The sequence below is a fragment of the Alexandromys fortis genome, unplaced genomic scaffold, assembly GCF_014885135.2.
Source record: "Alexandromys fortis isolate MF-2015 unplaced genomic scaffold, M_Fortis_MF-2015_v1.1 scaffold_409, whole genome shotgun sequence".
NCBI lineage: Eukaryota > Metazoa > Chordata > Mammalia > Rodentia > Cricetidae > Alexandromys > Alexandromys fortis.
Genome location: NW_026068317.1, coordinates 243,922 through 256,865, shown reverse-complemented (window position 1 = coordinate 256,865; position 12,944 = coordinate 243,922). Strand labels below are relative to the sequence as shown.

At 44.0% G+C, this 12,944-nt stretch overlaps 1 protein-coding gene across 1 annotated transcript in view; it reads right to left on the bottom strand.

Moving 5' to 3' along the window:
- LOC126495122 (zinc finger protein 431-like) overlaps window positions 1–9,305 on the bottom strand; it is a 71,132-nt gene extending 61,827 nt beyond the window's left edge. Inside the window, 2 exon segments of the mRNA XM_050132716.1 lie at window positions 8,425–8,571; window positions 8,968–9,305. The gene's annotated coding sequence lies outside the window, so the exon portion shown is untranslated.
- Window positions 9,306–12,944: the final 3,639 nt, after the last annotated feature.

Here is a 12,944-nt window from a genome sequence, read left to right as displayed (position 1 = left end):
TTCCAAACAAAGATGCCTGCAACAATGTTGAACTGTAATTACAGACTAAGAACTCATTACATTAAATTTTTATTCTTTCTTGTTTGCAGGACCAACACATAATGGGAGATACTGAAAAGTTCAACATCTATTTTGTTGTTTTGTTTTGATTTTCAAGGCAAGGTTCATCAGTAACTTTGGAGCATTTCCTGGAAACTAGCTCTTGTAGACCAGGCTGGCCTCAAACTCACAGAAATTCTTAAGTTTGACTTTGTAATTGGCATAAAAAACAACACACTTGAATAACAAGTGCAGCAGGTTTACATGAAGCTGTTTCCTGGGACTAGGAAACACTCTGCTTACTCCTTTCATACACTGGAGGTTTAGATATATGGAGTCTTACCCTTAAGGCACCTTGCAAAGTTTCCATTCCATAGCAAGAGTGATAAACTCCTTAAAAATAAAGACCTGTTTCAGCAATTTATTGTGATATGAAACTCTTTTCATTTTCATTTATTTTTGCCCCAGTTGTTCCTTTCTTTTTACCGTTGACCTGAATGAGGCATTAATAATAGCCATTCAACAGATTCAGTATTCCATTTAAGGAATTAGGCTATTATTTTTAAATCTGCTGTACGAAATTTCCAGGGCATAGGCAGAATATGAAAGACTGTGGGCTCAATGTATCATATAAATGACCTCAAGTATAATTTTCTATGGTGCCTATTTAGATTGAAATCCTATGATATCAATCTCCTCTTTCTGCTATTATTCTTAACATTCCCATTTTCCTGGTCCTACAAAAACAGCCAATTAAGTTCTAAGTACAACTTTCTATGGTTTTTGACACCTAAAGTCATGATATCTTTGGCATTCTTACAAAAGAAACATTCCAGGTTCTGCATAGGAAAAACAAATCCCTTTTGTTGTTTCTTTAATTTTGGTATAACTTGTGTTTTTGCTGCTGTGATTAAGTCTGATAACCAAAAGCAGCTCAGGCAATGAATAGGTTTATTTGAGTGATTGTGTCAGATCACACTCCATCATTTTGGGAACTTAAGACACTAACAATTAAAGGCAAAACTCATAGGTAATGTTTGTTTCCTGGCTCTATCTCTTGCCTAGTCACCGTCTCATGTGGAGATAGCTTCCATTTCTAGTTCAGGCCCACTTTCTTAGGGAAAATGCCACTCACAATGGAGAAAGTTGCCCACATGAATTATCAATCAACACAATCTCTCAGAGACACATTTTCTAGCTATTATGAAAAAGGTCAATGTGAACATACTTGAGAAGGAATCCTTCCAGAAGAATCTTTTGGTATTATATACAAGAGTGGAATAAGTGGGTCTGGAGATAGACTGATTCTCAGTTTTCTGAAGACTGAATATTGCTTTCCACATGGCTGTGCAGCTGTGTACTTGCAAAAGCAATAAATCCCCTTGTTCCATGTCCTTGTCAGCATTAGTTTTCATTGTTGTTATGTACTTAACCATTCTGACAGAATTAAGATGAAATCTCATAGTAGTTTTAATATGTAATTCCATGATGGCTAAGGGTGGTGAAAATTTCTTCTAGTGTTTCTCATCCACTTTAGAAACATCTACTGAGAATTCTGTTTGGAGGTGTATACAATTATAATTGGATTATAAGGTTTGTCATTGTCTTATTCCTTGAGTGTTCTTTATTAACATAAGTGAGGAAACCCAGAAGCACATAGACAGAAATATACTCAGAAATGTAAATTAGCAGTTAAGCAAAGTGCAGTTGTGGTAATCACAGTTAATCCGAGTATAAGATATAGATATACAGAGGCTATGCAACAAGAACTATCTAGGGGAAATGCAGGGAACTCCCTGGGAAGGTAATCTATAATAGGTTTTGTGGGTGCACTGGAAGCCAGTGGGGATCTGAACAGTAAAAGTCAGGTGAGTGAAGAAGGTATGGAGGAGGAGATGAAAAAGAGAGATGATGGGAATAGGAGAGCTTTCAGCAGGGGTTATGAAATTAGTGCAGTGAAAACTTCATAGAACCTATAACTCTTGTTAGGGCTGGTAGTGATTAAGATTACAGAGGCTAAACCAGCCATCTTCTGTAACTATATAAAGCTCTCAGTAGGTCTGGGACGCCAAGCCAGCCATAAAACATTTGATACACATATATCCTGACTGCAAAATATGCAGGGGAAATGGTGGCTCAGAACTGCTATAGTGGTTAAACAATAACTGGTCTAACTTGAAGCCCAAATTGTGAGAATAAATGAATGTCTGATGCTGCATGAATGGCCAGGAACCAGAATTTGAATGACTCAGAAAACTATGGTAGAACCAAATACAAAAAGAAAAAAAAAAAACAATGAATGGTTCAATCTATTTTCAGCTATAATTACAGTTTGGCACTTAACCCAATATTTATCAGAGAGTCTTCTTTCAGCCGCTCATGAAAGAACCAACAGAGATCCTTACCCAAACATTAGATTGAGCTATAGAAATTCTATATAAAGAGGGGTTAGGATTGTAGGATCCAGAGGGGTTGAAGAAAAACATGGCCCACAGAATCAACTAAGCAAGACTTGTAAGGGCTCAGAAAAATGTAAGTCGCAATCATGGAGCCTTCAAGTCAACGTGCCATGTCCTCTGCACACATGCTGCTATGGTTTTCTAGTTTATGGTGTTTGTGGTTGTCCTAATTGTAAGAGTCGTATTGTCTGTGACTCTATTGCCTCCTCTAGGTACATTTTTCCTCCTATTGTATTGCCTTCTACAGCCTTGATATAAGAGCTTGTACCCGGTGTTACTGCACCTTGGAATGATGTGTTTGGCTGATATTCCTGGAAAACCTGCTCTTTTCTGAAGTAAAACTGTCGCAGTGGATCTTGGCGAATGTAGATTTGGTGTTGGGGGACAGAAAGCAGTGCAAGAAGGGGACACTGCAGTCAGGATGTTTTGTATGAGATAAGAATACAAAAAATAAAGAAAAAAAATGAAAATGCATTTAGTCTAAGTTCAATGATTCTCACATCTATAACAACCTAATCAGCACAAATGTCCAATGTCCCTTCTGACACTCAAGGCAATCTCTTAAACTGTCACACCTTGTAAAAATCAAGAAACAAATTAGTGATTTCCAACATATAATGACACAGTATATATTCCCATTCAGAAAGAGAGAAATATGACTGTGTTCCAGCTCCCAACTCAGGCAAACATCCCTTGCTCATATGCATGTTACAGAAGCCACCAGAACAGGGAGGCAGTCCACCAGCCCATGAAAATCTTACATTCCCTATGTTCTCACAGACACAAAATCCTCCACCAATCCTACAGCTGCTATCCCAAAAGCCATGTCTCCACCCCCGAATTGAAAGACTTTTCTGTGTTCAAGTGAAGGCCACATCAGCAAGAACAGGTAGGCAAACTGACTCCCTGCTGGATGAGAGGACATGACAGCCATGAACAATCCTTATAGACTTCTTGCCTGTGTAACTCCTCCATTCATTCAATAACACCCCAACACTATCCCCAATCCTACTTCCTGGCTCATCTCTGTGTTGTAGCCTCCGAATTGGGTGGAGACCATTCGCTCAAATAAAAAACACACCATCTGCCAGAAGTCCATTTAGGTCACCTACCCACTGGCCTCTCCCACTCTCCCCTCAATACTATCCCCCAAGCTCCTTCCCCTCTCTCTTTTCTATATCCCCAAACTTTGACAGTTGTTCCCACCTGAAACAAATGTCACACCTACTACAAAATTTTCAATCACCAACTTTGGTTGAGAACCCATGATCAACTATAGGCCACACAGAAGAGAGACATCAGAAAGCAAGAGAAACTAAGGAACAAAACACCCATTTAACAAAGACAAACTAAAAAATCAGCACATAGAACCACAATCACCTCAAACTCAGATGCCTGGACACCAGCATAAGAACACAAAATCAGGATCAACCAGATCAATATGTCACTACCAGTTTATGATTAGTTTTATGAAGAAGCCATACATCCTTAAAAAAGGAAGTGAGTGAATCCTTTAAAGAAAGCAGGGTACTGCCGGGCGGTGGTGGCGCACGCCTCTAATCCCAGCACTGGGGAGGCAGAGGCAGGCAGATCTCTGTGAGTTCGAGACCAGCCTGGTCTACAAGAGCTATTTCCCGGACAGGCACCAAAGCTACAGAGAAATCCTGTCTCCAAAAACAAAACAAAACAAAACAAAAAAAGAGAAAGCAGGGTAAAAATAATGAAATATTTTCAAAAATTATTAATTTCCTTAAAGAAAGCAAAAAACAAAAACAAAAAACCAAGCAACTGATAGAAATGAATGAATGTGTTCAACACCTAAAATTAGAAACAGAAACAAGTTTAAAAGTGGAAACTGAAGGAATTCTGGAAATGAAAATCTAAGTTATCATAAAGAACCTAGAGTGGCAAGCTTCACCAAAATAATATAAGACATGGAGCAGAGAATTTCAGGCTTTGAATGTATGATAGAAGAAATGAATTTATTAATCAGGGAAAATATTAAATCTAAAAATTTCCTAAAACATAACATCCAGGAAATCTGAAACACTATGAAATGTCAAAATGTAAGAAAAATAGGAATTAAAGAAGAATCTCAGCTCTAAGACCAATAAAATAGTTTCAAAAAACTTCATAGTCAAAAATTTTTCTAACTAATTGGATACAGGATAACACAGCCCAATGAATGGACTAAGTGAACTAATGGTCTATGGTGAGCTACATTTTGACCTAACTTGCTTGTTTCTTGGTGTGATTAAATTCTCTATCCAAAAGCATCTCAGGTATTGAGCAGATTTATTTGATATTACCAGATCACATCCCACAACTGGGAGCTTAGGGTAAAAACTCAAGCTAGAAATTTAAGGCAAAAACCACAAGGGAACATTATATAATCAGTCTGGCTCTTGGTCCATCCAATTCCCAGCAGAAATGACAGCAAAGCAGACCTGCTCTGAACATGCCAAACTTACCAAGGCACAGCTTGTTGTCTTCCTTACAACTCGCTACAGCAAAAGCAGAGAGGAATCCCAGAAAGAACCCGAAAATTACGCATCACCAGTAATCCTGATATCTCAGACTCCCCAGAGTTCCTCATTGGTTAGTGCCTCCCAGGTGTGCCTCAGAATGCTAGTGGCTCCCCTACTGGGTTAGCCAAGATCAAATGACTCAGGGAACACAGTCCTTCTAGCTCTGACCTTCCAGTGCAATAGACAGGACCTTATCTTCCACTCACATGAACACACCCTGGATCTTCATCCTAATCACATGGTTCTTTGTGTGCACATTCCATTACACATGCAATGTCTAGTTTAGCCAACCCACTTCCTCATACCTGGAAAATCCTGCTGACAAACATAGGTCACAGTCAACTGTTTTTAAAGAAAAAGAAGTCATAAATTAGAAACCAATGTAGGGTCATGGTAGTTTGGGAAGCAGTAAAGAGAATATGGATATGATGGAGTTATAATCTCATAATTACTTTTAAAATGTTGAAACAGACTTTATAGCCATGTGGTCCGGACTAGGGATTAGAGCATATCAAAGAGTTCTCGCACCTTTTCTCTAAGGTGCACATCTTAAACAAGAAAATTAACAGCTTTCTTAGGCACGGTCACAACATTCTGCTTCTTTGTCAAGCAGGGCTGAAATATCTGCATAGGATCTCTGCTTAATTACACCTTCAGTATTCATTGGCTCAAGATAACCATTCTAAACTGTACATCCACACTGATCTGTGTTCATTCACATGACATAAATTAAAACATGCTGGAAAATTACAAAATCACTCCCCTGACGTCAATCAAGTCCTTTATCATAATGCTGACACCAGGAGCTGGTTGCCTACCCTGTTTCTCCTGGACTTTACAGCATAAATTTTTCCTCCTATTTTGGTCAGAAGACAGAAGCAATCTTGCATATGTAGATTCTTTTAATGTGACTACACTGCATAGTTGACTAAATGACTCAAACAGATTATTTTAAAACTGAGATAGATGGTACAGTCATGCAATTTAAGAATATTGAAGGTGTAATATAGAGGAACACATGGCCAATTTCTTGAGTGTAACAGACTGGAATCAAGGCCACCCAAGTCAACCTAAGAGAGCTTGTCTCAAACACAGTTTTTCCTACAGGATGGAAAACAACAGTTCTAGAATTAATATGCCTTCCCTTTGAGAAATCACTTCACACAAAAATAATTAACAAAGAAAAATCTCATTATTGATGGAACACATCCATCTCTGCCTGAAGCTTAAACAATTCAAAAGAGATAGGCAATTTGTAGTTCCGTCACCCAGGCAGACGGGAGGGTTAGACAGCAAAGATATTCCAAGAACAATTTCTTAAGTACACTAGTGGCAGGAAACAGTGGCAGGGTCCTGTGGTGAAGGTAACAGGGGATGAGGAAGATAGGAAAGTAGAAGATAGAGAAGCAAAAAGCAGCTGAGCAGTGGTGGCAGAGGCCTTTAATACCAGAATTCTGGAGGCAAGACAGGCAGATCTCTGCAAGTTCGAAGACAGCATGGTCTACAAGAGCTAGTTCCAGGACATTTTCTGAAGCTACAGAGAAACCCTATCTCGAAAACCCAAAAAAATAAAATAAAAAAGAAAAGATAAAAGCTAGGGTGGGGATTTCTTCCACATGCTAAGTTCCATGCCAAGTAAGTTTCTTAAGATCAGAATCTTGTATCCAACTTCCGGGGAGAAAGGGAAGGAAAAGAAAGACTTCAATGAAGTCAGCAGAAACCCTCACACTTAGTACAAATTCAAGGGGAGGCTAATCAAACAATGCTACATAAGGGGAACATGGGGTCTTATGTGATCATTACTAAAACCAAAAAGACCTAGGGATTGACAACCATAGCTCTGAGGGGTTCTCAGGATCTAAAGCAACACTTCCACAAAGGCCCTGACCCCAGGGGATTACCAAAGTAGCTATGTTCAAATGTTAATACATTAGACCCTAGGGAAGCTACCAAAGCCTACCCCCCCACCCCCCCAGCAGTTATTCTCTCTCCCAAGAATGTCCCTTCTCCCTGCTGGAGAGCCTAAACAAAAGCCTTAGTTATCCTTAATGCAACAGTGTTTTATTTTTCAAACAGCTGTCACCTGGTGTCATATTATCCATTAGGGCAAACTATGCTTTTCTCTAAAAGAAAATGAAACTTCAGTGGCACACCACAACTTAAAGTTGGTTGTGACCCTGTTATTCCCCTTTGAGTAGCTTGTTATAGGACTGTTTTTTTTTTTTTTTTTTTGGTATGCAGATGGACCTAGTGCCAGGTTGTAAACCAGGGAAGACTTCTTTGTAAAGGTTTGGAGCCAAATTTCCAAAAAATCCTGTTGAACAAATGTGCATTTAGTATCCTAATCTCTAACTGGCCTGGTCAGCATATGTCCTGTTCTCTGGCACCAACAGCTCCTGACAGGATAGAGCCGCCTTACAAGGGGCACCAATCGGCCTGGTTCTCAGGCAGAAAGAGCAGGGTCAGAGCCTGACCCGCCAGACTCTCTGTGGGGCTGAGAGGGATGATGAGTGTCTCAATTCAGCCACCCTCCCCACGGGGCACCAGGGAAAAACACACCCACTGAGTAGGGTCTCTGTAGAAGCAGAAACTCCTTTATTGGTATCAAGCAGGGACTTATATAAGGTTGTGATGAGGGCAGAGAAGCTTGGGATTGGGCAAGGTGGAGTAAGGAACAAGGGCCAGTAATACTTTGCCATGTTAGTGGTAGCTGGGCAGAGGCAGGTCTATGTCGGGTAGTCAGAGACAGGTCTTCAAAATCTAGCTAGACTCAGAAAGTTACACTAGGCCTCGGGCCAACTCAAGTTAGGCTCAGGAAAATACAATGGGAAATACTCAAGACCCTGCCTCATGAGGCCCGACAAGTATACAGAGACAGCCTTACCTCCCTTAAATTCTACTTTTGGAGACTTAATATTTTCTAAGCATTGATAAATCCTTTATATTAGCAATTCTACTCTTCTACATCACGGCATGGAAGTGGAGGGATACCCCATATATGGTTGATTTCACAACCTCCACGATAGTAACAGTAAGTGGATCTCACACATAAAGGTGAAATGCACAGTGCTGAACTTCTAGAAGATACTAGAGAAACTAGACCTCCTTGAGTTTGGCAACCTGCTTTCCATGAACGCACTAAAAGCATTCTTATGTTGCCTAGAAAGAGGTTTCTCCACACAGCTCCCTGCTCCCAATGCTCTGAGCAGATCCAGCCCACAGTGCAAAGTTATTCAGAGGCCTGCCCTATTCAGGGAGTTGCAGGCACCATATTGAACTTGAAAGGATGGGGAATCTGGCTGCAGTTTTCCATGCATAACTGGAGAGGAACCACCTCACTAATTCCCGCACCTCACCATCTGTTCCTCCCAGTCCAGGGACAGCAGCCCCTCACTCACCATGCCGCGGTTTCCTAGCTTTCGCAAGCGCTCCATGCAGTTTCCTGGACGAGTATTAGCACACAAGACTGACTCCACTTCCACTTCACTGCCAAGCTGGAACCAGGAAGAGTCCTCCACTTCTGACTGGGAAGTTACCTGGAGAATCTGATTGGATAGTAATGCCTGAGTGACAAGTACACCTCCCATAGGGTGAGCCTCTTCTTAAAGATACAGCACAGTATTTGCTGACCCTGCTTTCCAAACCAGACAAAAACCTTTTCTAGATCAGTGGATGTGACGTGTGCTTTTCAATAGCACTTGATCTTGGATCTGGTTCCAGACCCTACAATCTTCCTGTAGGCGCTTCTCCTTCTTCCACCTGGACACTACGTGGCTGTTTCACAGCCCACTATTCTTTGCGAATAGAATAATTCCTTGTCACAGGCGTGGAAGGATGCCCAGAAGAGATTTAAGGACACAAGAGGGCATATTTGTTGTGTGGTTCAATGCTAAGGTAAAAATGAACTAAAGGTGCTTTTTTTTCCTGGGTGTCATATGTACCTCAGAAAGTCAGGAAAGAAAAGTAGGAACCAGGTCTTGGTGAGGGCGCAGAGCAGGTGGTGAGCGCGGCGGGAGCCGTGGCAGGAGGTGGTCCTGGTGGGGCAAGGCGGGGTAAGTGACCCAGGCTGCAGGCCAAAGGCCGGTGTGAGGAGGGGTGAAGCGGCGCCGGGAATGGGCAACCCGGAGCAAACAAGCTTCAAGCTGACCAGATGAGTGTGTCAGCGTCCCCAGAGTGGAGCGTGGGGCGGGTCCATCTGCAGAGCCCAGCGGGGCAGGGGTCTGATATCTGGGCACATTGCGAGCACCATCCAGCCCTAAGCTTGTCCACAACAGGAGACCGCGGGAGCCCATAGCCGCCAGCGGCGGAGGGGGTGGGCGGGCGAGAGGGAGGGGAAGGCTGGAGGATGCTGAAGCGAATTGGTGGGCAGACCGGGAGTCGCCGTGTAAGAGGAGCGGCTCAGTGCCCTGCGTCAGGCGTGGCTGCGCAGCAGCGGAAGTCCTTCTTCGCAGCGCCGTCCCTGTCACAGCCAGAGTGTCTCAGTGCAGCAGACCGCGACCCTCGCCTCCGCCTGCCCGCCCGTCCGCCCCGCCGGAACTCCCGGAAACCCCCTCAGCCATTAGACCCGCTGCGCCCGCTGAGCAGCTGCCAGTCCTCAGGGCGATTCGCGCAACTTTGACCAGGGCCGGGTCGCGGGGATGCCTGAGCGCGGAGGGCGCGCGGCGAGGATCTCGTGGCCGGGGCTGCTGAGCCGGCGGCCTATTCGGAGCAGGCAGTCAGTCCCGCGCGTGCGGCCTCCCCGGATCTGGGACGAATTCCCTGTCCAGACGACTTCCCAAATTACTTATTTTTCCCTTTATTTTATTCTTTTTGAGGGAGGGGAGGGGAGGTGGAGGCGGGACGTCGCGCTTGATTGATGGGCCCAGAGAGTGCTTCGCTACCTTCCAGCTGCAGCTGCGGGGTCGGTGGGAGGGGAGCGACCCGGAACCTGAGGCTGGAGACTTGGGTGCTCTCCGAGGGTGGAGGCGCCTGGTTCCAGCGGATTCCAGGCTTTCCACTTTTCCACCCCCTCTCATTAGCACCGGGGCTTTTGGTTCCTGTCGAAAGTGGTAGGTCTTGGGACTTTTATGTGGATGAGGTTTTTTGTTTGTTTGTTTGTTTGTTTGTTTTTCTTTCACCCCCTAGTCCAGAAAAGAACGTGCTTTTCGCCTCCAGTGGTGGGCATTTACAAGTAGAAGTACTGGGAAAGGCTGTTAGCAAGTTGGGTGGCAGTCAGGAGCCCTTGCAGCTGGAGTGTGTGTGCCTGGGTCTGAGCTCAGCCACCACTCGAGGCTGCCTCTTCACCTGAAAGTCCCGTCCACGTGATGGGAGGGCTTGACAAGACCTTTTCCAACTCTGGATGCATCAGGAGAAGGTCCGATTACTAGGAGATGGCCCTAAAATTAGAGCTAAACCAATGTTTTCCCTAAACAATAGAACCATGGGTATTTTACTTGGGGAGTTTGGACATATTCGTGTGGAGTTCAATTATGAAATCCACTTCTGAACATAGCCACTATAGGCTATAAAAGCCTATAAAGGAAACATCAATCGCTGAGCACACTGACCCTGAACCCAGAACCAGTGAAACAAATGCATCCTGGATCTGAGATCTGAACCAGGGAAAGAAACATTTTATCCCTGAACCCCAAACCTATGAGACACATGCTGACTCTCACACTAAAAGACCTGGATAAATCCAGACCGCCCCCCCCCCGCAGGAAAAAATAGAGCCAAAAATCTAAGCAGGGAGAAAATCAGAAATCTAGGATTAGCCGGTTCAGTGGCTATGTTTCAGGAACTAGCTGAAGATAGATTGTAATCTTGAGAATAATCTTGAGAAACAGGGAGTTTCCCCTTTGTGATTATCATTGGTATTTTTGGAATACTGTTTCAAGAACTAGCTGATTATGACCTTGAGAGTGATCTTGAGAGGCAGGGAGTTGCCCCTAGTGAGCGTCACTGGTATTTTCGGAATTTTCTGTGACACCCTCCCTGTCCGTTTTGGATCTTTGGGCTGTGGTTTCTTCCCTTAAAAACCCCTTCTCCCGGTCACTCAGAGTTGTACTCCTCCCCTGCTTGGGTTATGAGTCTCAGCCCCAGTGCACTGGTTCCCACCTCTTCTCACCTATTAAACCTTTCAGCAAGGGCAATCTCTGGTGAGTTACTGGGGGAATGGGGGGAGGTCGTGTTATCCCGAGACTTGAGTGAGAGTCTCCCCACACTGGGGGTCTTTCAACACCAGGACCAAAGAAACATACTTTGTCCCTAGAATCAGAGCCAGTAAATGAAATATTCCTTGACCCTAAGATTAGAGTCAAAAGTCATCCCTGACCTGACCAACTAAACTAACCAATCCCTGAGCAGATAAACATCTCCCTGGGTAAACTCCGTGCCTAAGAAGCCTATATAAGCCCTTCTGCCTGTTCAGTTGCAGGCTGTCATTTACCTCACCAGCAGAAGCAACCACTCTCCTGGTCTCCACATTCTCAAATAAATCTCCTTCTCAAAAGAGTTTTGGGTGAAGATCTTCCTTCCACAAAGAATATAAAAAGCTGGCTGGGAAATCACATAGGGGACTGAGCTGAAAAACATTTCTAAGATTCTACCTTAGGGAGGATTAGCACAGCTGAGCAGAAGTAACAAATTTTTCCTGGAGCCTGAGGAGATTACTCCATTTCTGCAAGACTTCCCCTTGAGCACAGTGTTAACAGAAGAAGTATCTTCTAGGGTTGCCCAAGAAGGGGATAGCTCTCCTATTACTTTCCCTTAGGGGACCTGAGAAGAGCTCAGCTGCAGGGGCATTCCAGGAGATGAGGGGAATTGCTATATGCTGCAGGGAGAACAGGAGTCCCCACTGCTTCCCAACTACAGGTAGCCTGGCTTCCCTATAAGTCAAGCCACTTTCCTCTTCAGGGGCAAACTGTCCCATGTGGCTCTACCCCTCCAGAGGTGTCCTATTGTTGCTCTGCCCCTCATCAGCTGCCCTATTGCAGCTTTAGGTATAGCCTGGATTCCCTATAAGTCAGGATATCTTTGAGGTCCAGAGCTTTTAGACTCACAGTTATAATCACAAGGTAAGTTTAGGGACATTTAGGGACAATCTTACCTCAGAATCATTCAGGAATATACAAAAATTACAAAACTTATAAAAAGAAATGCCTCGGGGCTGGAGAGATGGCTCAGCCATTAAAGGCTAGGCTCACAACCAAAAATATAAGAGCTTGGTTCCCAGCACCCACGGCTGTCTCTCCAGCCAAAAAAAAAAAAAAAAAAAAAAAAAAAAAAAAAAAAAAAAAAAAAAAAAAGTGCCTCGGCATTTCCATCTTGTACCACAAGGTCTTAGATAAAAATCAAGAAAATGGCACTGAAAAGTAGACTGCTTTGGAGCCTATGAAAGGTGTCAATATTGATGCTTGATGGAAAAGATAGATACAAAAGAGGAAACAAATACCAAAAAATGTCTAGGAATTGTCACCTAATTGTTCTTTTTTTAAAAAATGCTGCAAGATCCCGGGCGGCAGCAGAAATGCTGTAGGTCCCAAATGGTGGTAGCGGGCCATGTGGTGGCAGGCATTGGGCTCTAGGAGCAGCCAGTCCCAGGCAGAGATGGCTGCCGGTCCCAGAGCGGTGGCTGGTCCCAGGGAGGGAGAGACACATGGCGGGCGGGCAGGAGACAGAGACATGGATAGACACGACATGCAGGGTGAGGTTGAATATTTATTCAGGGGGTTATGGAGGAGGAAGGGTGAAGGGTGGGACAGAGAGAGATGGAGAGAGGAGAGGAGAGGAGAGACACAGAAGGGGGAAGCAGAGACGTGGGGAGAGAGGCAGAAGCAAAGCTGCCTCTCCAAGAGGAAGATGTAAAAGAGAGCTAGCTCAGGCTGGAGGCTAGAGATCAGCCTGCCTCAGTGGATGGGGGAGGAAGTGGGCGTGGCTT